General features: G+C 44.8%; 1 protein-coding gene across 4 annotated transcripts in view; it reads left to right on the top strand.

The window, feature by feature from the left end:
* Positions 1-25,224, top strand: part of LOC106568602 (disabled homolog 2-interacting protein) — a 237,122-nt gene that overhangs the window by 22,700 nt on the left and 189,198 nt on the right. For 2 of the 4 annotated variants that reach the window (XM_014139105.2, XM_014139096.2), the window contains exon 1: positions 4,841-5,289. The exons of the other annotated variants lie outside the window; for them this stretch is intronic. The gene's annotated coding sequence lies outside the window, so the exon portion shown is untranslated. Of the gene's footprint in view, positions 1-4,840; positions 5,290-25,224 lie in introns of those variants that run through there. 4 annotated transcript variants of the gene reach the window in all.

The following is a 25,224-nucleotide window of genomic DNA, read 5'->3' as shown; positions in this document are numbered from 1 at the left end:
CCCGCCTGTCCAGAGCAGTCAGAGCCGCCCGCCAGCCTGGTGAGTCCTGTGCCTACGCCTAGGGCCAGGCTTCTAACATGTCTCCTCAGCCTGGTGAATCCTGGGTCAGTGCCGCCAGGGACGCCCGCCAGCCGGGCGCAGCCAGGGACGCCCGCCAGCCGGGCGCAGCCATCGCCGCCCGCCAGCCGGGCGCAGCCATCACCGCCCGCCAGCCGGGTGAAACCATCCCCGCCCGCCAGCCGGGTGCAACCAGGGTCACCCGCCAGCCGGGCGCAGCCATCGCCGCCAGCCGGGCGCAGCCATCGCCGCCCGCCAGCCGGGTGCAACCAGGGTCACCCGCCAGCCAGGCGCAACCATCACCGCCCGCCAACCAGGCGCAACCATCACCGCCCGCCAGCCGGGCGCAACCAGGGTCGCCAGCCGGGCACAGCCATCGCCGCCCGCCAGCCGGGCGAAACCATCCCCGCCCGCCAGCCGGGCGCAACCAGGGTCGCCCGCCAGCCGGGCGCAGCCATTGCCGCCCGCCAGCCGGGCGCAGCCATCGCCGCCCGCCAGCCAGGCGCAACCATCACCGACCGCCAGCCAGGCGCAACCATCACCGCCCGCCAGCCGGGCGCAACCAGGGTCGCCAGCCGGGCGCAGCCATCGCCGCCCGCCAGCCGGGCACAGTCAGGGTCGCCCACCAGACCTTCGGCGCGGCCAGGTGCGCCACCTAAGAGGGCGACGCCAAGGGTGGAGCAGAGGCCACGTCCCGCACCTGAGCCGCCGCCGTAAGAAGGCCCACCCGGACCCTCCACTTCAGTGTCAGGTTTTGCGGCCGGAGTCCGCACCTTGGAGGGGGGGGTACTGTAACGCCCTGGCCATAGAGAGGGGTTTTTTGTTCTTTATTTTGGTTAGGCCAGGGTGTTACATTGGGTGGGCGTTCTATGTTCTTTTTCTAGGTTTTTTGTATTTCTTTGTTTTGGGCCGTGTGTGGCTCCCAATCAGGCACAGCTGTAGTTCGTTGTTGTTGATTGGGAGTCACACATAAGGAGCATGTTTTTCCTTTGGGTTTTGTGGGTAATTGTTTCTGTTTAGATTTTCCTAACAGGACTGTTTGGCTGTCGGTTTTCTTGTTTTGTTTTATATAGTGTTCTTTCTGTTATTAAATTTATGATGAACACTAACTCCGCTGCACCTTGGTCTACTCTCTCTCACGACAGCCGTTACAAGATGGAAGGAAAATAGTTTAGAAACCTACCAAAAAACAATTAGGCAACAACAAATTCAATCCCTTTCAGACAACTTCCTGGACAAAATATTTAACTGTAATTGTTTAGGTGTAAACTTGGCAGTAGAAGGCCTTAACAGTGTATTTGACACTTCAGCTTCCCTATCAAATCTACAAATTTCAAGCAGACAACCTAACAAAATGAAAAACAATGACAAATGGTTGGATGAAGAATGCAAAAACCTAAGAAAGAATTTGAGAAACCTATCCAACCAAAAACATAGAAGCAGAAAACCTGAGCCTACGCCTTCACTATGGTGAATCACAGAAATACACTACAGAAAAAGAAGGAACAGCACATCAGAAATCAGCTCAATGTAACTGAAGAATCCATAGAACGTAAGCACTTCTGGGAAAATTGGAATCCACTAAACAATCAACACGAGTAGTTATCTATCCAAAATGGAGATGTGTGGATAAACCACTTCTCCAATCGTTTTGGCTCTGTATCAAAGAACAAACAACAAAAACATATACATGGTCAATTACAAATCGTATAATCAACTATTAAAGACTACCAGAACCCGCTGGATTCTCCAATTACATTGAATGAACTACAGGACAACATACAAACCCTCCAACCCAAAAAGGCATATGTTGTTGATGGTACACTAAATGAAATGATAAAATATACAGACCACAAATTCCATAGTAAATCATCTATGACAGTAAGCGGATGTGTGTGTGTGTGTGTGTGTGTGTGTGTGTGTGTGTGTGTGTGTGTGTGTGTGTGTGTGTGTGTGTGTGTGTGTGTGTGTGTGTGTGTGTGTGTGTGTGTGTGTGTGTGTGTGTGTGTGTGTGTGTGTGTGCCTGTGCGTGTGTGTGTCTGTGCATACCTTCTTCATGTGTGTGTGTCAGAGATCAGGCTAACGTTAGTGGAACAGACATGGGGTTCTGGAATGGCAGGTTGGTTCAGGGCCCTCTAAGTCGGAATGCTGTTGGAATTCTTCCAGAAAAAGCACTTGTCCCGGAGGGAGGGAGAGAGTGAGGGAGGGATAGAGGAAGGCAGGTCAGCTGACCCCACGTGCCTCACACAAGTGCTTTTGTCTCCAAGATGGCAGCTGTTCACATTCCCTCACTTCCCCAAGTTAGCTCCTGCTCTCCTAAACTGGGATTCCTGTTCTCTTGAGATACAATCGTTCACTTTCTGAGGCGAAAAGTTATCAATCTCTTTGTCTCTTAAACTTTAAATTCAGTATGTGTGTTTGTTTGTTGAGTGTATTTGTTATTAATGCAATACAGAGTGTCATACCTATTGCCCACTGTCTTGCCACAGTTTTGCTCACCTCAGCTTCCATCCATTCTCATTCTCATTCTAAAAGCCATAGCCATCATCTATCGTGGCCAAACGGAACACGTGTTTACTGGAGCTGCCATACAAATACAACTCAGCATGAAAATGGGTGAGGGAATAGCAAGGCAAAACAGATAGACACCAGATAGACACCAATGTGGCTAATTCATTCATTCATTCACTTATTCAGTCATTCATTCTTTCATTCATTTATTTATCATCATTCATTTATGTGAGAGTTGCATAAAACGTGATGTGGTTGAACCTTGAATGTAGAGCTCCATCTGATCCACAGTTCCACACACAGATTCTCTCTCTCACACACACAGTCAAATTTGAAGTTGCTCTGCTATTCAGTTCTGTCTTGTTCCATGTGGAGTGGAGCTGTTCCAATGTTTTGCCTGTTGTTGCATTTCTGTACTGTACATTTCCAAAGGTCTGTGTGTGTGTGTGCATGTGTTTGTGTTGTTTGAGCTGCAGGGAAAAGTTCTGGAGCAGGGTGGGCGTCTCCGCCTCCATACTGTCGTTCTTCATCTCCCCCTCTCTGCCTGCTGCACTCGTTTCAGTCCCTCTCTCTATCTAGCCCGCTTTTTCTCTCTCCATTCCTCTCTCTGTTTCTCTCTCCTCATCTCTATCTATTCTCATCTCCTCTCACTACCTACGTTTATTTCTTCCTTTCTGTTTCTCATACTCCCATTTCTCTCATCTCTTTCTCTCTCCCATCCTCTTTTCTCTCTTTCACTTCCTCCTTTCCTCTTGGGTTTCTGTCCGGTCTCAGTGGAGGGTGAGGACACATGTAGCAGCCTCAAGGACTTAAAGGATACTGTTCACCTTTCAGTCTGCTGACAGACATGTTTGGTCACACACACATGCTTAGTACCACATGTACGCACTCACACTAAGTTAGACAAATACTTTGACACACACTTTGACATAAACACACACACACACACACACACACACACACACACACACACACTGGCACAGAAAAACAAACAAAGTGATAGAGATGGTGGGAGGGAGAGAGGGGTTAGTGACAGAGGAGAAGGCTAAATAGAGGAAGAGATAAAGAGAAAGGTGTGTCAGAGAGAGTTACCTATATGAGGCGAGGATTCACGACCTCTCGCTCTTTGTGTCCTGTGTAACTCTATAGCCCACATACCAATGTCCTCTCCTCAGTCTCTTTCTCTGTCTTTCAGGTTCTCTCTCTCTCTCTCTCTCTCTCTCTCTCTCTCTGTCTGTTTGTCCAACCTCCCCCTCTCCCTCAGTAAATCACAGGGGAGTCAGAAGAGCTTAGGGGGAGAGGTTGTAGTCATGTTAGAAGGGTTTAGGGAAGCGGATTTACAGGTATGTCTGCTGAATGGGTAGGTCTTAGTCCTGCGGTTAAGTTATATGGGTAATGGTGAAGGGATGATCTGGTATAGGCTTTGTGGTGGGGTCAGAGTGAGGAGTTGTGAGGTGTTGAGAGAGGGATGAGGTGGTAGCCCTGTTGGTAGACCTTGGGAAGGGGTGGACGTGGATGAGCTGGGTGGAGGAGGCATTCTGTGGACAAATGCCTCAATTCCTCCTGGGCTAGAACAGGAGCAGTAACCTGAGAGGATTGATCAGGGAAGGAGGGAGGGATGGGAACGGAGGGACATGGGGAGAGACAGCTAGATAGCGAAACTCTCCCAGTTCTGGTGACAACCCCCTGCCTCCTAGTTCAAAGGCATAGCTAAGTATTTTTGTCACAGCTTCGGTAGATTTGTTCGTTTGTGTGCAGGAGCTTATTTTCGTGCATGCATGAGGTTGGATTTCAAAGTACCTTTCAAACTGATCTTGTGGTTGTTTTCATTTAGAGTAGTGAGAGAGGTTTCCAGTTATACAGATTTAAGTTATCATCTCCATGTATGGAACAGCCAACGCAATTACAGTGTTGGCTCTTTATAATAGACTTATATGGAATATTGTAGCATTGTGGCTTACAGTATTATCAGTGGAAAACCCAGTACATGTGAGACTGAAAGTAGCACAACTCTTGTAGCTGTAGTTTGGTGGAGAGAGAGTCCTGGCCTCAGCCCTGCAGTTCTGTTCTGGTCTACCACAACTCTTACTCTGATTGGAACATTCGCAGGAAGGAATTTTGCTCTATGAGGTCTAGGTCCCACCCCCTTTGAGCCCAGGGCGCTGGAACACAACTGCATTCCCTCTATACACACTCACGCACGCAGGGGGAAAGTGTGCGTGTGTGTGAGGGAGAGGGTGACAGTGTGTGTGAGAAAGAAGGAGAGAAAGAGAGTGACAAAAGCAGTTAGTTCCATGGACTGAAAGTGGAAACAAGCAAGAGGGAAGGAGGGAGGGAAAGAAAAGGGTTTGAGAGAAAGAGATCTTCTCCCCTCTGTTCTGGTGGCTGTTTTCTTTGCTGTGAGCCTAAGAAGGGGGAGGACCTAAACTCAGCGCTCAGAGTCAATACTGGACCCCTACTGGACTCCAATGCCCTTACTGGAGTCCACCGCGCTACACACAACCACGCTCTCACACACACACACATACTCTCTCACACGGTGACACACACACACACACGCTCCCTCAGACCCCTGCAGCTACTGCAGCCTACTACTGCAGAACGGAGCAGAGGGAGAAAGGAGGGGAAGTCGTTCGTTGTTACTACTTGTTGCTGTTTGCTTTCCGGGCAGAGCGTTGAGGATGATATTCCCTGTCTTTTCCTAGCGGGAGCTTGTCTGAGGTAAGAACCTCTGTGCTTGTCCCCATTCTTTACTGCTTATGTTTCTCTGTGAGAGAGGGAAGGAGCGAGGGAGGAAAGGACGGTAAAACGGGGGTAGTTTTTCACTCCATAGTTTGAGGGGGTTTCTGTGGGAATGCTGGCTTTGTTGAGTGGGGGTAGGAGGGAGGGAAGGAGAGAGAGGGAGGTGTGGAGGGAAGTGTTTCACGTGCCAGAGAGAACAGAGCTACCCTCGTCTGTCAGAGTAGAGCGGGAGAGAGAGACCCCTCACTGAATGAGCAGACTGGCCCCTCTCTAAGAAAAGAAAGAATGATGAAAGAGAGGGAGGAAAAGACTAACAGACAAATGGTGGTCTGTTACATGTGTTTCTCAACTCTCAGTTCTCGTAGTGGGACAAAACAGGAGCAGTGAAACACTAAACTGCTAGTGGAAAATCTAGCCCAGCTTTCTGTCTCTCTCTCTCTGGTCTACTTTGTGTTTCTCCATGCTGTCTCGAGTCTGCAGTTCTCTGATTAATGTTGCTCTTTCTCTCTGGTGTGTGGTTCTGGGGAGCTCTGTGTGGTTCAAGACTGCTCTCTACTTGCAGGGCCGGCTGTATAAATGTTACATTTATTTATAATCTGGAGTGTGGAGTCACAACACAGTGCAGTGAGGACTGAGAAGAGGAGAGGGCAGTAGTTAACTATTTTAGCAGTCTTGTCCCCATATTTTATCAAGCCTGCATGATTACAGCATCTTCTGCCTAGCGCCTACAACTAACGGCTGTTTACAGTGCATTCAAAAAGTATTCAGACACCTTGAATTTTCCACATTTTGTTACGTTTCAGCCTTATTCTAAAATGTATTAAATATTTTTCTTTTATCAATCTACACACAATACCCCATAATGACAAAGCAAAAACAGCTTATTTTTTATTTTTGCAAATATATGTAAAAAAAACGGAAATATCACATTTACATAGAAATTTAGACCCTTTACTCAGTACTTTGTTGAAGCACCTTTTCCACCTATTACAGCCTCGAAACTTCTTTGGTATGACACTACAAGTTTGGCACACCTGTATTTGGGGAGTTTCTCCCATTCTTCTCTGCAGATTCTCTCAAGCTCTTTCAGGTTGGATGGAGAGCGTCGCTGCTCAGCTATTTTCAGGATTCTCAAGAGGTGTTGGATTCAGTTCAAGTCCAGGCTCTGGCTGGGCCACTCAAGGACATTCAGAGACTTGTCCCAAAGCCACTCCTGCATTGTGTTGGCTGTGGGCTTAGGGTCGTTGTACTGTTGGAAGGTGAACCTTCACCCCAGTCTGAGGTCCTGAGCGCTCTGTAGCAGGTTTCCATCAAGGATCTCTCTGTACTTTTCTCCGTTCATCTTTCCCTCGATCCTGACTAGTCTCCCAGTACCTGCCGCTGAAAAACATCCCGATAGCATGATGCTGCAACCACCATGCTTCACCGTAGGGATGATGCCAGGTTTCCTCCAGATGTGACGCTTGACATTCAGGCCAAAGAGAATCTTGTTTCTCATGGTCTGAGAGTCCTTTAGGTGCCTTTTGGCAAACTCCAAGCGGGGCCCCCAAGCAGGCTGAGGAGTGGCTTCTGTCCAATCAATTGAATTTACCACAGATGGACTCCAATCAAGTTGTAGAAACATCTCAGGGGTGATCAATGGAAACAGGATGCACCTGAGGTCAATTTCAAGTCTCAAAGCAAAGGTTCTGAATACTTATATAAATAAGGTATTTCTGTTTTATATTTTTTATAAATTTGCAAAAAATTCAAAAACCTGTTTTCGCTTTGTCATTATGGGGTATTGTGTGTAGAATGAGGAGGAACATTATACATTTTATACATTTTAGAAAAAGGCTGTAACGTAACAAAATGTGGATAAAGTCAGGGGGTTGGAATACTTTATGAATGCGCTGAATACCATGTGAGGACTTTTCAAGCATTTATACCGTATCATGTGGCATGGATTTTAGCGGCCCTAGTCTAGTTGTCGTGGTGATATGTTCTGTCCATTTTGGTAGGTGTTGTTGTGATACTGTATGTTCTCAGACTCTATCTCTCGGCTGGCGCTGGCCAGGGCTGGGTCGTTGGTCGGTCATTGTTGTTCTATTAATAGTTTGGGCTGGGCCAGCGAAGGAAGTCGCCTTGGAGCGGCTGGCCAGCTGGAGGAGAGGGATTAACCGGACTACCAAGCGGGAAATATGGAATAAGAGAACGGCGTTCCCGAGGAATCAGCGGAGGGAATGGGACTGTAGAGTAACACCTGCTATAGACCTGGTGTTACTGCTAGTGAAGTGGAACTGAAGGCTACAGAACACAGAGCCTGGGGAGATATGGTCTGATACATTATATCCTCTGGAGAAACACTCAGCCTGCTGCAGCCTGTAAGCAGGACCAACAGAGAATTACACTAGAGTCATCTTACTTTATTAACTGCTGTTTATCCAGATATCACTCTACTTGAAGTGCATTTATGGGATATCAGTAAACACATTTTTGCAGTTTGACAAAAAAATATGTAAAAACTGCAGTCACAGATGGCTTACTAGTCTCAACAACCTGTCTGTCCTTGCTACGGTGCCATAGCTGATTTAGAGAGAAGCTTCCAGCTGCAGATTATGCGGCGTGGTCTGCAAACCTCAAAGCACATGAGTCTCAGATGGTATTTTGGCATCTCAAATTGTACGTGCGCATGCAACCTATAGATGTTTTTGAGTCCGTAGCTTTGTTCCAGGGCATCAGTGTGCTACATTTACATTTTAGTAGATGCTCTTATCCAGAGCGACTTACAGTAGTGAATGCATACATTTCATAAATTTCATGCATTTTCTTTATGTACTGGCCTCCCGTGGGAATCGAACCCACACACCATGCTGGCATTGCAAACACCATGCTCTACCAACTGAGCCACAGGGAAGACTACATATATACTATTCGGCGCACTAGCTTTGGTTCATGGCGTTATTTTAACCACTGTTGCCTGTGCAGCTGGCAAGTACACACTAGCTAAGCTAGCTAGCTATTATACACTAGCTAGTACACGCTAGCTAGAACACGCTAGCTAGCTAGTACACACCAGCTAGTGCCTAGCTTCTAATTCTAAATGTAATTTCACCACCCCTGCTGTTAGTGGCGGTAACGCACCATCTTCTCTGGCACAATTCGACATCCTGTCTCATCTCATATGTCTCTCAGTGTCTGTGGCATGAGAAGGTATCTGCTGGACCCAGACCCTATTGGACTTAGAGGCACCAGTGGATGCTTAACCAGGGGATGCTTAACAAACATTTTGCTAAACCACAAGCATTTCGCTACACCTGCAATAACATCTGCTAAATATGTTTATGCGGTCAATAAAGTTTGATTTGAACTTTTAAGTGGTCTGACAGTACCATGATTGATTTGTCTGATACTCTGCTTGTTTGTCTAAGGAGAGGAGTGATAGCCACATAGCTCTCCTATCTTTTCCTTCTTTCATTCCACTTTCCCTTTATCCCCCTCTTCTCTCCCTCCCTCTGATTAATTTCAATGTGTTCCTAAGCAATCTGGGGCTTGAACTTGTCTGCCAACCCATGTTTTATGGTCTGTCTTACCTCCATATCATGACCATTTACCATTACTGGCCTAGATGATCAACACCAGGTAATGGATTACACATCAGATGTTTTACTGTACCGAAACATAGATCTTACTGTATTTAACGTAGTGAATAAAGAGGCCTTTTTTACTCATTTACCCAGACTTCATTGCAGGGTCTGTGACTTGACGTGCATGTGTAGATACATGTCAGGTGTACTGCAGCCAGCTGCACCATTGTGAAACAGTCTCTTTTGTAACAGACTCTTGCTCCACGCTTTACAATGCTTTGTCTTGAACGTACTTGTTCAGGAGGACATTGTGTGATGCATGATAAATTATAGATTACATTTATAGCTGAATATGGAGAGAGTCAAACATGTTAACTTTTACCTACAGCAGGGGTATTCCAATCTTACCATACAAGGTCCAGAGTACTTCTGGTTTTCTGTTCTACTTAATAATGAATTGAGTTTTGTAGACAGGCTTCCATTTGCCCCCCCCCCCCACCCCCCGACCCACCCCCCACCCCCTCAACAAAAGGTGTAATTACTGCTGGTCGTAAACCACCGTGGAATAGAGAGGAGAGTGATATATGTATGGTTTCTTCTTCTATAGAGAAGAATGTGTGTGTGCTTGCATGAGTGTGTGTATCTGCATGTGTGTAAAAGGGTGCTTCATGCAATGTTTGTGTGTGTCTGGTTCTGTGTGTGTGTGTGTGTGTGTGTGTGTGTGTGTGTGTGTGTGTGTGTGTGTGTGTGTGTGTGTGTGTGTGTGTGTGTGTGTGTGTGTGTGTGCATGTTTACACAAGGAGTTTGAGAGTCTGCGCTCTTCATTAAAAATAATCAATTAGCTATTTTCATACCCTTCTGCCCCATTAGGCAGCAGGGAGCCCTAATGAACTCTGCGTATCAACAGATTCATTTTCTCTCTGTTTTACCTAACTGTTTTAAGGCCATGAATAGTGAGCTGTGTGAAGGGGCATGTGTCATGGCTACTGTGTCTGGTCATGTGTGTATTGGTCTGTTTGTTTTGGTCCAGTGTACTGGTCTAGTAGTGTTCCTCCAGGGTGAACGTTAAGCTATTTATTGTGTTTAGGTGTTGTGGAGTGCTACCACAGGCTGTCTAGCATTATCTTGGGGAGATAATGCAAGTCTTCAGGTCTCAGGCAAGGTTAGTCATCACACAAGCATGCTAAGTGTTGTAGTTGTGTGTGTCTGTGTGTGTGAAGACTGTAAGGAATGCACCGGTGTTGTTGTGCCAGATGCATCAACTTGTGTGTGATGTTTGTTTGGCTCTTTGACCTTGCCTCACTGTGGAACACACACACACACCCACACACACCACACACACACACACACACACACACACACACACACACACACACACACACACACACACACACACACACACACACACACACACATAAACCCTTAAACTCTTCCCCTGTGCCAGGGCCGGTCTGGGATTGTTCTACTCTCCTAGGTGGAAAAACAGGAAAAGGCACATGGAGACACACACACACACACACACACACACACACACACACACACACACACACACACACACACACACACACACACACACACACACACACACACACACACACACACACACACACCTATAGATGAATACACGTCAAACAATGTCAGACACTCACACACACAAATTTACACAACCAGATTTAATAGGCAGTCTCGGTCCTAGTTTCACCTTAGTAGGGCTTGTGATAAACTGTAGTGTGAACAGATTGAGCCAGGTCCTGTTCCTGTGTAGAAGTCATAGGTCACTAGTCACAGGAAGAGAGGGCTTCCTGAAACTGAGTCTTAAACTAACTGGGTGGATTTTCCTTTCATAGCTTGGCAAGCATGGCATTGCCTGCTCTTTGTAATAGTCTGACACCTATTCTTGTTTTGTGTGTATTTACTATGTTTCTCTGAATGGTGTGATGGGAACTGTGCTGTGAAACCTTTATTTATCTCCAACAGGAAAATAGCTGTTGACAAGACTAACTGTCCTTGATGTCTAGCAGAACTAGTTGTGTTGACAAGACTAACTGTCCTTGATGTCTAGCAGAACTAGTTGTGTTGACAAGACTAACTGTCCTTGATGTCTAGCATAACTAGTTGTGTTGGCAGGGCTAACACAGGTGTGTGTGTGTGTGTGTGTGTGTGTGTGTGTGTGTGTGTGTGTGTGTGTGTGTGTGTGTGTGTGTGTGTGTGTGTGTGTGTGTGTGTGTGTGTGTGTGTGTGTGTGTGTGTGTGCTGGTGCGTGTGCGTGTCTGTGCATACGTGCGGCTATTCAGGGTATTTAGAGCCGGACACAGAAGGATAGTTACTATTTTGGACTGGGCAGTCTAGACACACTGCAGTCGTGTGTGTATTCTTAGGAGTACACAGGAATATACACTCACACTACCAAGTACACTTAGTAATCGAACACACACACTACCAAGTACACTCAGTAATGGAACACACACACTACCAAGTATACTCAGTAATGGAACAAACACTGCCAAGTACACTCAGTAATGGAACACATACACTGCCAGGTACACTTAGTAATGGAACACACACACTGCCAAGTACACTTAGTAATGGAACACACACACTGCCAGGTACACTTAGTAATGGAACACACACTACCAAGTACACTCAGTAATGGAACACATACACTGCCAGGTACACTCAGTAATGGAACACATACTGGCCAGTACACGCACTAATGGAACACACACACTGCCAAGTACACTCAGTAATGGAACACACACACTGCCAAGTACACTTAGTAATGGAACACACACACTGCCAAGTACACTCAGTAATGGAACACACAGTGGCCAATAAACTCAGTAATGGAACACACACTGGCCAAGTACACTCAGTAATGGAACACACACTGGCCAAGTACACTCAGTAATGGAACACACACTGGCCAAGTACACTCAGTAATGGAACACACACTTCCAAGTACACTCAGTAATGGAACACACACTGCCAAGTTCACTCAGTAATGGAACACACACTGGCCAGGTACACTCAGTAATGGAACACATACCCTGCCAAGTACACTCAGTAATGGAACACATACTGGCCAGTACACTCACTAATGGAACACACACACTGCCAAGTACACTCAGTAATGGAACACACACTGGCCAATAAACTCAGTAATGGAACACACACACTGGCCAATAAACTCAGTAATGGAACACACACTGGCCAGGTACACTCAGTAATGGAACACACACTACCAAGTACACTCAGTAATGGAACACACACTGCCAAGTATACTCAGTAATGGAACACACACTGGCCAGGTACACTCAGTAATGGAACACACACTACCAAGTACACTCAGTAATGGAACACACACTGCCAAGTACACTCAGTAATGGAACACACACACTGCCAAGTACACTCACTAATGGAACACACACACTGCCAAGTACACTCACTAATGGAACACACACACTGCCAAGTTCAGTCAGTAATGGAACACACACACTGGCCATTGCAGTCAGTAATGTCTGAAATTACAGTGTATAAGAGAGGCCATAATTGACAATGCGAAATTGCAGTAAACAAGCCTCGAGGGTAAGCTAGGTTTCCATGGCGTTGTTTTGGCAGCTGTTTGGAATATTCAGCTTCAATGGGCATTGGCATAGATTCTACAAGTGTCTGGAACTCTATTGGAGGGATGCGACACCATTCTTCCATGAGAAATTCCATAATTTGGTGTCTGTGTCCTGATGGTGGTAGAAAACACTGTCTCCGGTGCAGCTCTAGAATCTCCCTTAAGTGTTCAATTGGGTTGAGATCTGGTGACTGAAACGGCCATGGCATATGGTTTACATAATTTTCATGCCATCAAACCATTGAGTGACCACTCGAGCCCTGTGGATGGGGGTATTGTCATACTATGGGGGCATAGCCAAAATAATGGCCAAAAGAATGGCCTGCCCAGCATTTTTATACATGACCCTAAGCATGATGGGATGTTAATTAACTCAGGAACTCTACCTATGTGGAAGCATCTGCTTTCAATATACTTTGTATCCCTCATTTATTTAAGTGTTTCCATTATTTTCCTGTAGATGTGTCATAAATATGTCATGAGCAACTGTCTTTTTACTTCAGAAAACTACACTCACTATGCAGAACGTTTTCAAGGAAAGTTATCACTGATGACATGGAGCACAACCATGAAGCTGTAGACATGTATAGGTCTATTGGAAAAGATATTCACTCCCACAACATTCTCTCTATGAGTTCAGATATGCCACAGTTTCAGTATGCCCACATCGGAATCCAAAGAAGAGGAAAATATTTTCTGTGGTATTTAATGTCCTTACAAACGGACTTGAGTAGGAATAAAAATAAAAAACACAACATGTTCTGTACTCATATTAATTTCTGGGCCTATAATGAGTATATGATACACTCTTTGCTGTAGTGGTTGACCTTATCTGAGGGTTTATTGAAGCCAGCCCTAGACTGGACTGTAGTGTATGTTGTGACTGAAACTAGGGTGCATGATATAGTGTGTAGTGACAGAGTAAGGGGAGACTGGATTAGAGCTGACAGGAGGATAGGCTAGGGTAGGGAGAAGGTCACAGGGGAGTGTTAACTGTGTATTTAGCATCACAATGGATGAAATTATGTAACTCACACACACAAATACAAACACACACACGTGCTTACACACACACATGCACCCCCCCACACACACACACACTGGAAGTTTACTGATCGCCTAATGAGGACATTCTTCCCCTTGTTTGTCTGGTGTGCGCTGCTTTGTTGTGTGTGTGTGTGTGTGTGTGTGTGTGTGTGTGTGTGTGTGTGTGTGTGTGTGTGTGTGTGTGTGTGTGTGTGTGTGTGTGTGTGTGTGTGTGTGTGTGTGTGTGTGTGTGTGTGTTGCTGTCTCTCTAGCTCTCTCTCTGGTTGTTAAATATTAATCAGAGCGGAACTCTTTTAGTTTGCTTCAATAATTTATCTATTGGTTGGTTCTATTGAAAACTTGCTTCTAGGTCTCATATCCCACTAGCTAGAGGAACTACACCAGCCCCTCATCTCTCTCACACACATCACAAACAAGCACAGAATTAATATTTATACCAGACTCAGTGCTGGTTGTTGCTTGGGTGTATTAGAGTAGCATCTTGTGGATCAGTGACAGTACTGGAAGTTACTGTTCAGAAGTTACTCTGCACTTTCATCCTAACTCATATTGTCAGTCACTTTATCTGATGTCAAAGGGGATTTCATCTCTGGTCGAACTACACTGAACAAAAATATAAATGCAACATGTAAAGTGTTGGTCCATGTTTCATGAGCTGAAATAAAAGATCCCAGAAATGTTCCATACGCAGAAAAAGCTTCTTCCTCTCACATTTTGTGCACAAATGTGTTTACATCCCTGTTAGTCAGCATTTCCCCTTTGCCAAGCTAATCCATCCACCTGACAGGTGCACCTTGTGCTGGGGACAATAAAAGGCCACTCTAAAATGTGCAGTTTTGTCACACAACACGCCACAGATGTCTCAAGTTTTGAAGGAGTGTCAATTGGCATGCTGACTGCAGGAATGTCCAATAGAGCTGTTGCCAGAGAATTTAAAAGTAAATTCTCTAACATAAGCCACCTCCAACGTTGTTTAATAGAATTTGGCGGTACGTCCAACTGGCCTCAGTCAACCGCAGACCACGTGTATGGCGTTGTGTGGGCGAGTGCTTTGCTGACGTAAATGTTATGACCAGAGTGCCATATGGTGGTGGTGGAGTTATGGTATGGGCAGGCATAAGCTACAGACAATGAGCACAATTGCATTTTATCGGTGACAATTTGAATACACAGAGATCCTGAGGTCCATTGTTGTCCGATTCATCCGTCACCTTCACCTCATGTTTCAGGATGATAATGCACGGCCCCATGTCACAAGGATCTCTGCACAATTCCTGGAAGCTGAAAATGTCCCAGTTCTTCCATGGCCTGCATACTCACCAGACATGTCACCCAATGAGCATGTTTGGGATGCTCTGGATCGACTTGTACAACAGGGTGTTCAGCAATTTCGAACGGCCATCAAAGAGGAGTGGGACAACATTCCATAGTCCACAATTAAAGCCTTCCCTGTGGCTCAGTTGGTAGAGCATGGTGTGTGCAACACCAGGGTTGTGGGTTCGATTCCCACGGGGGGCCAGTACAATTTATTTATTTTTTTAAATATTTTTTTTTTGAAATGTATGGAATGTATGTATTCACTACTGTAAGTCGCTCTGGATAAGAGCATCTGCTAAATGACGTAAATGTAATGTAAATGATCAACTATATGCGAAGGAGATGTGTCATGCTGCATGAGGCAAATGTTGGTCACACCAGATACTGACTGGTTTTCTGATCCATGCCCTTACTGTGTGTGTGTGTGTGTGTGTGTGTGTGTGTGTGTGTGTGTGTGTGTGTGTGTGTGTGTGTGTGTGTGTGTCTAGTCCCACCATCTGATAAAGCCCTGTTGTGTTCTATATGTGATGAGTTGGACCACCTACAGCACTATCATACCGGATCTAGAGGATGCGGATAACCTACTTAGACGCACACACACATTAGAAGTCTTACCTTATCTTCTCTGTCTGTCTGTCTGTTTGTACACAGTAAATGTTGCAGTGTTAAATCAACACTTAGAGTCATTTTAACATTATCTCAGAGTAAATATGGTCCCACTCTACAGAGTGTACTCTGATTATAGTGTTAAATTTTGAGCGTGTGTAGTGTAAAACAAAGGTTAGTGTAAAAAAAATAACTCTGCATTACACTAGGCAGTGTTACTCAAATGTATCACTATGGGGTAATTAACACTCACAGTGTTATTTATATTTAACACTAGTGTTGATCAAGAGTTCATTTTGGTAGTTAACAGAAAATCTATGGCAATCTATGTAATTTTGATCATTTATACTTGGAAACATTTATTCACATATAGTATTCATTTACTATATCTGTGTCCATATTGTCCATGAGTTTCTAATAGATAGAAAATAGCCTAATTAATGAAAAAAGCATCCAATCAACAATCATATTATTTTCAATTAACTCTGCAACTCTTCCAACTTTTGACTGTGTTCACAACTGCCACTAGTTTGACGCCAAAACATTGACAACAAATACATATTGGAGCGGCAGGTAGCCTAGTGGTTAGAGCGTAGGACTTGTAACCGATAGGTTGCAACATTGAATCCCCGAGCTGACAAGGTAAAAATCTGTCGTTCTGCCCCTGAACAAGGCAGTTAACCCACTGTTCCTAGGCCGTCATTGAAAATAAGAATTTGTTCTTAACTGACCTGCCTAGTTAAATAAAGGTAAAATTTAAATATATATATTGACCTAGTAAAATAAAGACAAGTGTGTAAAAAAATAATGCTGAAACCCTCATTTTAAACACCAATGGTATTCACTAAGTTGATAGGTTATATTTAGGATATGTTTTACAGCTTTATCATTTTTTTATTTATTTAACGATCATCTCATTTCATTACTTCAAATGGGTTCCATAACATTTTCAACTCAACTGATGTTATTTTTTTCACCAAAACATGTTACGTAGGGAATGTGCCCTCTCTGGTATTGACACGTACACTATAGGCAACAGCTTGCAGATACAGTGCGAGCAGTCGACCTACATTATGACAATATTATGGACAAGATCATTATTATTCGTCAAACGGCGGCCAAGCATCAATCATCATGTCACCAAAATAAGACCCTCGATATTTATTGGAAATGAGCATCAATCTCATCACGTTCACTTTCACCACCCTGTGAAGTTTATCATTTCATCTGTAGCCTAATCAACTGCATGCTTTCCTGAGTCGTAGAGGGAGGACCACACCACAGATCATCGTGTCACTCCAAGTTTACTTTGATATGATGATTATTACAGTATAGCAATATTTGCGCATAAAGGGGTTTCCACCACCATTTCTTGCATAATGCATTTTACAGACACAAAAAGATCCCACCTTGTCTAGCGTATTTTGTTTTGTCGACATTTGGAAACCTTACTGACAAATGTACTGTTTCCATCAGGCCTGTCATGACATTGTTTATGTACTTTACCTGCATAAAAAGGTTGGATGAAAACCTGATTACTGTCAGGGTTAGGAAACTCAATAAATAAGGCTACCTAAACCATTTAAACCGGAACAACCTTTTCAGTAATAGGTGCAATGCATATAACTACCTGATTGGATTAGTTTAGAAAAATGTATGTTATTTATATTTGTGTACTTGCAAAAACACAGTTATTAAAAACGATATGTTTTAACCTGCAGTAGAGCATGCTGGGAAATATGATAATTATGGGTGTGGTTTTGATGGGACTGTTTTACTCTTCACAGTATAATATTGGGAGTTATTTTACACCACTGAGTGTTAATTTCATTCTTAAAGAGTGAATTTAACTCCTAAATCAACACTACAAATGTTGTGTATTTGCTGTCTGTCTGTCTGTCTGTCTGTCTGTCTGTCTGTTTAACACACACACACACACACACACACACACACACACACACACACACACAGAGTGATGCATACATTTTAGATTAGCATGAGGTTTGTTTCCTTTTCTCATAGTCGAGCAGAGCATGGTGAAAAAAAGACAGGAAAATGAGAGAGCGATAGAGTCTAGTGTGGGAAACCCTTTTTCTGAATTACCCTGGTTGGTGAGTATAGTGTTCACTGATTGGGGCGTTCGTTCTTTGGTGGCTTTGAATCTTCTCTCTGTACAATCAGCAGCGCCCACCTGCTTTTTCCACAGAAAATAGCCTTTAAAAAGAGAAGATGTTATAAAACAGCCTTTAAAAAGAGAGCATATTAAAAGCAGAGAAACTCACTGCCTGCAGCATAATTAAATGATCTACTGAAACAGAAACTACAGTAATAACATGTTTCCTACCTTTACACTTCTAGTTTACTCCTTCTCCTTTCTCTCTCCTTAAACAGCCCTCTGAAAGCTAACAGGTCGTCATGGGTAACACCCAGCAGGTCCCAGACCAGACCCAGCACATGAACACCAACGTAGCTCAGTTGGTAGAGCATGGCGCTTGCAACGCCAGGGTTGTGGGTTCGGTTCGATTCCCACGGGGGGCCAGTATGTAAAACTGTAATAAAAATGTATGCATGTAAGTCGCTCTGGATAAGAGCGTCTGCTAAATGACTAAAATGTAAACACAACTCAACCGCAATGCAATGACAGCACCGTAGCAAGTACAGTTGGTACTGAACATTTGAGTACAATTTGAATGTCAGCAAGCTTTGAAGTCCATGCCCGGCTCTGAAACAATCACGAGCACACCTTCATTCCCACTATCACTCTCTTTTTACATCCTTCTACCATGTCTGGTTGTTTGTCTAGGGATTTAGCTTGACACTACACAGTAGATGAAATAACAACAGGATTACTCAGATGAGAAGGCCAGAGAGGAGATAACAGACCCAGATATTGGCAATTGGATGTGTGTGCGCGTGTGTGTGTGTGTGTGTGTGTGTGTGTGTGCCTCTGTGCTCGCATGTGTTTGTTTGCAGTGTATTGGATGTTTGTGTATGGAGTTATGTCTGTGATCTGCTCAGGATTCCTGTGTAAGCATTTGTAGGGATGTAAACAGCTCAGAGGTACTGTATGTGGGACATTTATGTTTTAATCCTCGTCTCTGTTTTCCCTTTGATGTAGCTGGACTCAGCTGGACTCAGCTGGAATAGACTAGCAGTACCTATGCTGACAACACACCTGGGTCTATCTAACACATTGGTTCTCAACTTGTTTTGCCTCGGGACCCAAATTGAATCAGGTTGTCTCAGTTGCGACCTAATTTTCGCATCATGAAAAATAATCCCCAAAATACAATCAGGATTTTTTTTATGCTATATTGATAGTAAATGTAGCAATTATATGACAAGGGAACAACATTCCCACCTCTTTAATTGTCAGTAATTACATTTTGTTGATCAAGAAAGTTAATAAACTTTGGCTTGCGGCCACAACATCAACCCAAATAGCACTGCAAAATAAAAATACTGATCATACCGTGATTGAAGAAAAATAGAAAAGTGAAATTATGTAAAAATCTACGTTTATTATCATTTCTATACACTTTCTACCTGGGTTTGAGTTCAGACTGGAGTATTTATTTGTATTTTTTACTCAGACAGTCGCAACCCATTCATAACCTCCCGGTCGCAACCCACCAGTTGAGAATCGCTGATAACATATCAACACAGAGTCTAACACAGAGTCTACACACAGCATCTGTAGTTTGGTGCGATGGACAGGGTTCACCAACATTGCCCTCTTGCCTTGAATCTCTCTCTTTCTCTCTCTCGCGCTATGTTTCCTTTCAATCTACCTTGCTCTTCCTACACCAGTCTGTCCCTCTCCTCTTTATGCCTCCTTCTCTCTCCTTCTGTGTTTCTCTCACCAATAGCACACCATTAGAACAAAACAACTTCCCAGTTGCTCTTACTGGCAAAAAGTTCCAACAGGGTATTTGAGAAACAAGACTTGGGGGCCTATTGTGAACTGTCAGCAGAATCCTGTGGTTGCCCTATTACCTAGACCATGTGGTCACCCTGTGGTAGCTAGACCAGTGTTAGACCTGTGGTAGCTAAACACTGTGTTAGCCCTGTGTTACCTAGACCCTGTGTTAGCCCTCTGGTACCTAGACCCTGTGGTCGCACTGTGGTACCTAGACCCTGTGGTCGCACTGTGGTACCTAGACCCTGTGGTCGCCTGTGGTACCTAGACCCTGTGGTCGCACTGTGGTACCTAGACCCTGTGGTCGCACTGTGGTACCTAGACCCTGTGGTCGCCTGTGGTACCTAGACCCTGTGGTCCCCTGTGGTACCTAGACTCTGTGTTAGCCCTGTGGTACCTAGACCCTGTGTTACCCCTGTGATAGCTAGACCCTGTGTTAGCCCTGTTGTACCTAGACCCTGTGTTAGCCCTGTGGTATCTAGACCCTGTGGTCGCACTGTGGTACCTAGACCCTGTGGTCGCCCTGTAGTACCTAGACCCTGTGGTCGCCCTGTAGTACCTAGACCATTTGGTCGCCCTGTGGTAGCTAGACCCTGTGGTACCTAGACCCTGTGGTCACCCTGTAGTACCTAGACCCTGTGGTCGCCTGTGGTACCTAGACCCTGTGGTCGCCTGTGGTACCTGGACCCTGTGGTACCTGGACCCTGTGGTACCTGGACCCTGTGGTCACCCTGTTGTACCTAGACCCTATGTTAGCCCTGTTGTACCTAGACCCTGTGTTAGCCCTGTTGTACCTAGACCCTATGTGAGCCCTGTTGTACCTAGACCCTGTGTTAGCCATGTGGTACCTAGACCCTGTGTTAGCCCTGTGGCATCTGTAGGTCCCAGTGTTAGCCCTGTGTACCTAGAACCTGTGTTAGCCCTGTGGCATCTGTAGGTCCCAGTGTTAGCCCTGTGGTATCTGTAGGTCCCAGTGTTAGCCCTGTGGTAGCGGTAGGACCCTGTGTTAGCCCAGTGGTAGCTGTAAGTCCCAGTGTGAGCCCTGTAGTATCTGTAGGTCCCAGTGTTAGCCCTGTGGTATCTGTAGGTCCCAGTGTTAGCCCTGTGGTATCTGTAGGTCCCAGTGTTAGTCCTGTGGTAGCTGTAGGACCCTGTTGTTAGCCCTGTGGTATCTGTAGGTCCCAGTGCTAGCCCTGTGGTATCTGTAGGTCCCAGTGTTAGCCCTATGGTATCTGTAGGTCCCAGTGTTAGCCCTGTGGTATCTGTAGGTCCCAGTGTTAGCCCTGTGGTATCTATAGGTCCCAGTGTTAGCCCTGTGGTATCTGTAGGTCCTAGTGTTAGCCCTGTGGTATCTGTAGGTCCCAGTGTTAGCCTTGTGGTACCTAAACCCTGTGGTCACCCTGTTGTACCTAGATTTGGTGTTAGCCCTCTTGTAGCTGGACCTTGTGCTAGCTGCACAGCCTTTGGTGTTTGTAATTTGTTTCAATGTGGGTCTTTGAATCAGAGTTGCCCATCAGACCAGAGCAGAGTGGGATAGAGATAAGACAGGATCCCACACCCACAGGGAAGATCACTGGCTGGGTGGACAGCTCAAAATCACTCAGTCAGTCAGACTGCCAACCATGTGTGTGTTCTCTATGTCTATGCACACAGAAATGCAAACAAATAGGCACACACACATTTGTTCTTGGCTATTGATGTGATGCAGTATTGGAATAACTCTTGGTGGGAGTGTTGTGGTAGTGTCATGCATATATAGTATGTCATGGACAGGCAAATGGATTTCATTCCCAGCTTTGGTTGTTTTAAATCCCTGTTTCCCTAGAAACATGTGAATACCAAACACGCTACACTGAAAGAGGTAAAGTGAGAAAAGGAAAGAGAGAAAAACAGGAGAAGAAAGAGTCATTTTCCATTGTGGAATGTGCCTTCTAACCCAATCTGTAGAAGTATTTGATAGTGTGAAGCCATCTTAATTCTTAATGCCCTGACTGCACTGTCTGCACATTTAGCAGAAAGATTGTTAGTGACTTTGAGATATTTAGTGAAGACCCCCACCATCGCTATCTACGGTCTAGGGCCCCATCGCTTTAATACTGAGCATGATGACTTTCTCAAACACACACACGCACATACACACACACACACATACTCACACACACACGGAGAGACACACACACGCAATCACCCAATTGGAAGTCTGTTAACTGACCAAGCCAATCACAAAGTGGTTCAGTCAGATAATTATCAGTGAGTCATTGTACACTACAGTTAACTGGAGAGAATGAACACTGACCATTAACCATCATTTGTAGGTATAACCAATTAGCTAAGTACACTGACTGTTGACTCCGTGTAACAGAGTATAACCATTAACTGCCAGGTCAGAGGTATAGTTACAGATGGATCTGACCCTACGGCCTGAAGTTAGGTCACCTGACCTAATTATGAAACACAAGACATGACACAAAAACTGCAAGGAACTACAGTTTTCCTCTCTTTCGCTCTCTAGATCAAATCAAATCAAACGTTTTTATATAGCCCTTCTTACATCAGCTGACATATCAAAGTGCCCAGCCTAAAACCCAGCCTAAAACCCCAAACAGCAAGCAATGCAGGTGTAGAAGCACGGTGGCTAGGAAAAACTCCCTAGAAAGGCCAAAACCTAGGAAGAAACCTAGAGAGGAACCAGGTGTCACGCCCTGACAATAGAGAGCCCTTGGTTCTCTATGGTGTTTAGGTCAGAGCGTGACTAGGGGGGGGGGGGCGTTCTAGTCATTGTATTTCTATGTTGGTGAGTTGTATGGTTCCCAATTAGAGGCAGCTGGTAATCGTTGCCTCTAATTGGGGATCATATTTAGGTAGCCTTTTTCCCACCTGTGTTTTGTGGGATATTGTTTTGAGTGAGTGCATGTAGCACGACGGTACTGCACGGTCGTTGGTTGTTTCTTGGTTTGTTTAAGTTTCACAGTAATAAAAGATGTGGAACTCCAATCACGCTGCGCCTTGGTCCATCTATCCCAACAACCGTGACACCAGGCTTTGAGGTGTGGCCAGTCCTCTTCTGGCTGTGCCGGGTGGAGATTATAACAGAACATGGCCAAGATGTTCAAATGTTGATAAATGACCAGCATGGTCAAATAATAGTAATCACAGTGAACAGGTCAGGGTTCCATAGCCGCAGGCAGAACAGTTGAGACTGGAGCAGCTGCACGGCCAGGTGGACTGGGGACAACAAGGAGTCATCATGCCAGGTAGTCCTGAGGCATGATCCTAGGGCTCAGGTCCTCTGAGAGAGAGAAAGAAAGAGAGAAAGTGAGAATTAGAGAGAGCATACTTAATAACCTGTCTGGGCCAGTGCGTCCCACCCTAATCAACAGCCAGTGGAATCGCGTCGCGCTAAATGCAAAACCTCATAAATGCTATAACTTCAATTTCTCAAACATATGACTATTTTACACCGTTGTATAGATACACCTCTCCTGAATCGAACCACGTTGTCCGATTTCAAAAATGCTTTACAGCAAAAGCAAAATATTAGATTATGTCAGCAGAGTATCCAGCCAGAAATAATCACACAGCCATTTTCAAAGCAACTAGCATGCATCACAAATACCCAAAACACAGCTAAATGCAGCACTAACCTTTGACAACCTTCATCAGATGACACTCCTAGGACATCATGTTACACAACACATGCATTTTTTGTTCGATAAAGTTCATATTTATGTATAAAAACAGCATTTTACATCGGCGCATGACGTTCAGAAAATCTTTTCCCTCAAATGCTTCCGATGATCAGCGCTACAATTTACAAAATTACTATTCGAAAACATTGTTCAAATGTAATATTGTCATTCAAAGACTTATAGATTAACATGTCTTGAATGCCATCTCTTTGCCAGATTTAAAAATAACTTTACTGGGAAATCACACTTTGCAATAAATGACGTGGTATGCCCAGAAAAGAAGTCTATGTTGGAGCCATCTTGGAACGATCAACCATCAAAAATACTATTGTAAATAATCCCTTACCTTTGATTATCTTTATCAGAAGGCACTTCTAGGAATCCCAAGTCCATAACAAATGTAGTTTTGTTCAAAAAAGTCAATAATTTATGTCCCAATAGTGTTAGCGCGCTCCGAAGGCTAGTAAAAATGTACCGTGTGCGTCTGACTTGTCGTCAGGAATGAGCAAAAAATATATATTTAAGTTCGTTCAAACATGTCAAACGTTGTATAACATAAATCTTCAGGGGCTTTTTCAACCAGGGCTTCAATAATATTCCATTGGGACGGTTGCATTGTCTTTCAAAACATTTCGAAAAGGGAGAGTACCCATGGGCACCGACGTCACAATGGTAATGGCCCATCCCCTGTGACCAAGGTAAACATCCTCTCTTTCAGTCAATTTTGATGGTAGGAGGCTCAAACCACTTTGTAAAGACTGGGGACATCTAGTGGAAGCCATAGGAAGTGCTAAATGAATTGCTAGCCCCTGTGTGTTTCAATGGCAAATGTTTGAAGTGATATCCACACATCAGATTTCAGTTTCCTGTCAGGATTTGTCTCAGGGTTTTGACTGCCATATGAGTTCTGTTATACTCACAGACACCATTCAAACAGTTTTAGAAACTTTAGGGTGTTTTCTATCCAAATCAAACAATTATATGCATATTCTAGTTACTGGGCAGGAGTAGTAACCAGATTAAATCAGGTACGTTTTTTTATCCGGCTGTGCAAATACTGCCCCCTAGCCCTAACAGGTTAAATTCACACAGGACACCGGATAAGACAGGAGAAATACTCCAGATATAACAGACTGACCCTAGCCCCCCGACACATAAACTACTGCAGCATAAATACTGGAGGCTGAGACAGGAGGGGTCAGGAGACACTGTGGCCCCATCCGATGGTACCCCCGGACAGGGCTAAACTGGCAGGATATAACCCCACCCACATTGCCAAAGCAGAGCCCCCACACCACTAGAGGGATATCTACAACCACCAACTTACCATCCTGAGACAAGGCCAAGTATAGCCCACAAAGATCTCTGCCACGGCACAACCCAAAGGGGGGCGCCAACCCAGACAGGAAGACCACGTCAGTGACTCAATCCACTCAAGTGACACACCCCTCCTAGGGACGGCATGGAAGAGCACCAGTAAGCCAGTGACTCAGCCCCTGAAATAGGGTTAGAGGCAGAGAATCCCAGTGGAGAGAGGGGAACCGGCCAGGCAGAGACAGCAAGGGCGGTTCGTTGCTCCAGTGGCTTTCCATTCACTTTCACACTCCTGGGCCAGACTACACTCAATCATAGGATCTACTGAAGAGATGAGTCTTCAATAAAGACTTAAAGGTTGAGACCGAGTCTGCGTCTCTCAGATGGGTAGGCAGACCATTCCATAAAAATGCTGCGCTATCGGAGAAAGCCCTGCCTCCAGCTGTTTGCTTAGAAATTCTAGGGACAATTAGGAGGCCTGCGTCTTGTGACCGTAGCGTACGTGTAGGTATGTACGGTAGGACCAAATCGGAAAGATAGGTAGGAGCAAGCCCACGTAATGCTTTGTAGGTTAGCAGTAAAACCTTGAAATCAGCCCTTGCCTTAACAGGAAGCCAGTGTAGGGAGGCTAGCACTGGAGTAATATGATCAAATTTTTGGGTTCTAGTCAGGATTCTAGCAGTCATATTTAGCACTAACTGAAGTTTATTTAGTGCTTTATCCGGGTAGCCGGAAAGTAGAGCATTGCAGTAGTCTAACCTAGAAGAAACAAAAGCATGAATTAATTTTTCTGCATCATTTTTGGACAGAAAATGTCTGATTTTTGCAATG

The sequence above is a fragment of the Salmo salar genome, chromosome ssa01 (assembly GCF_905237065.1).
Source record: "Salmo salar chromosome ssa01, Ssal_v3.1, whole genome shotgun sequence".
NCBI lineage: Eukaryota > Metazoa > Chordata > Actinopteri > Salmoniformes > Salmonidae > Salmo > Salmo salar.
Note: the sequence above shows the minus strand (reverse complement) of the source record. Positions and strands in the feature narration are given on the sequence as shown.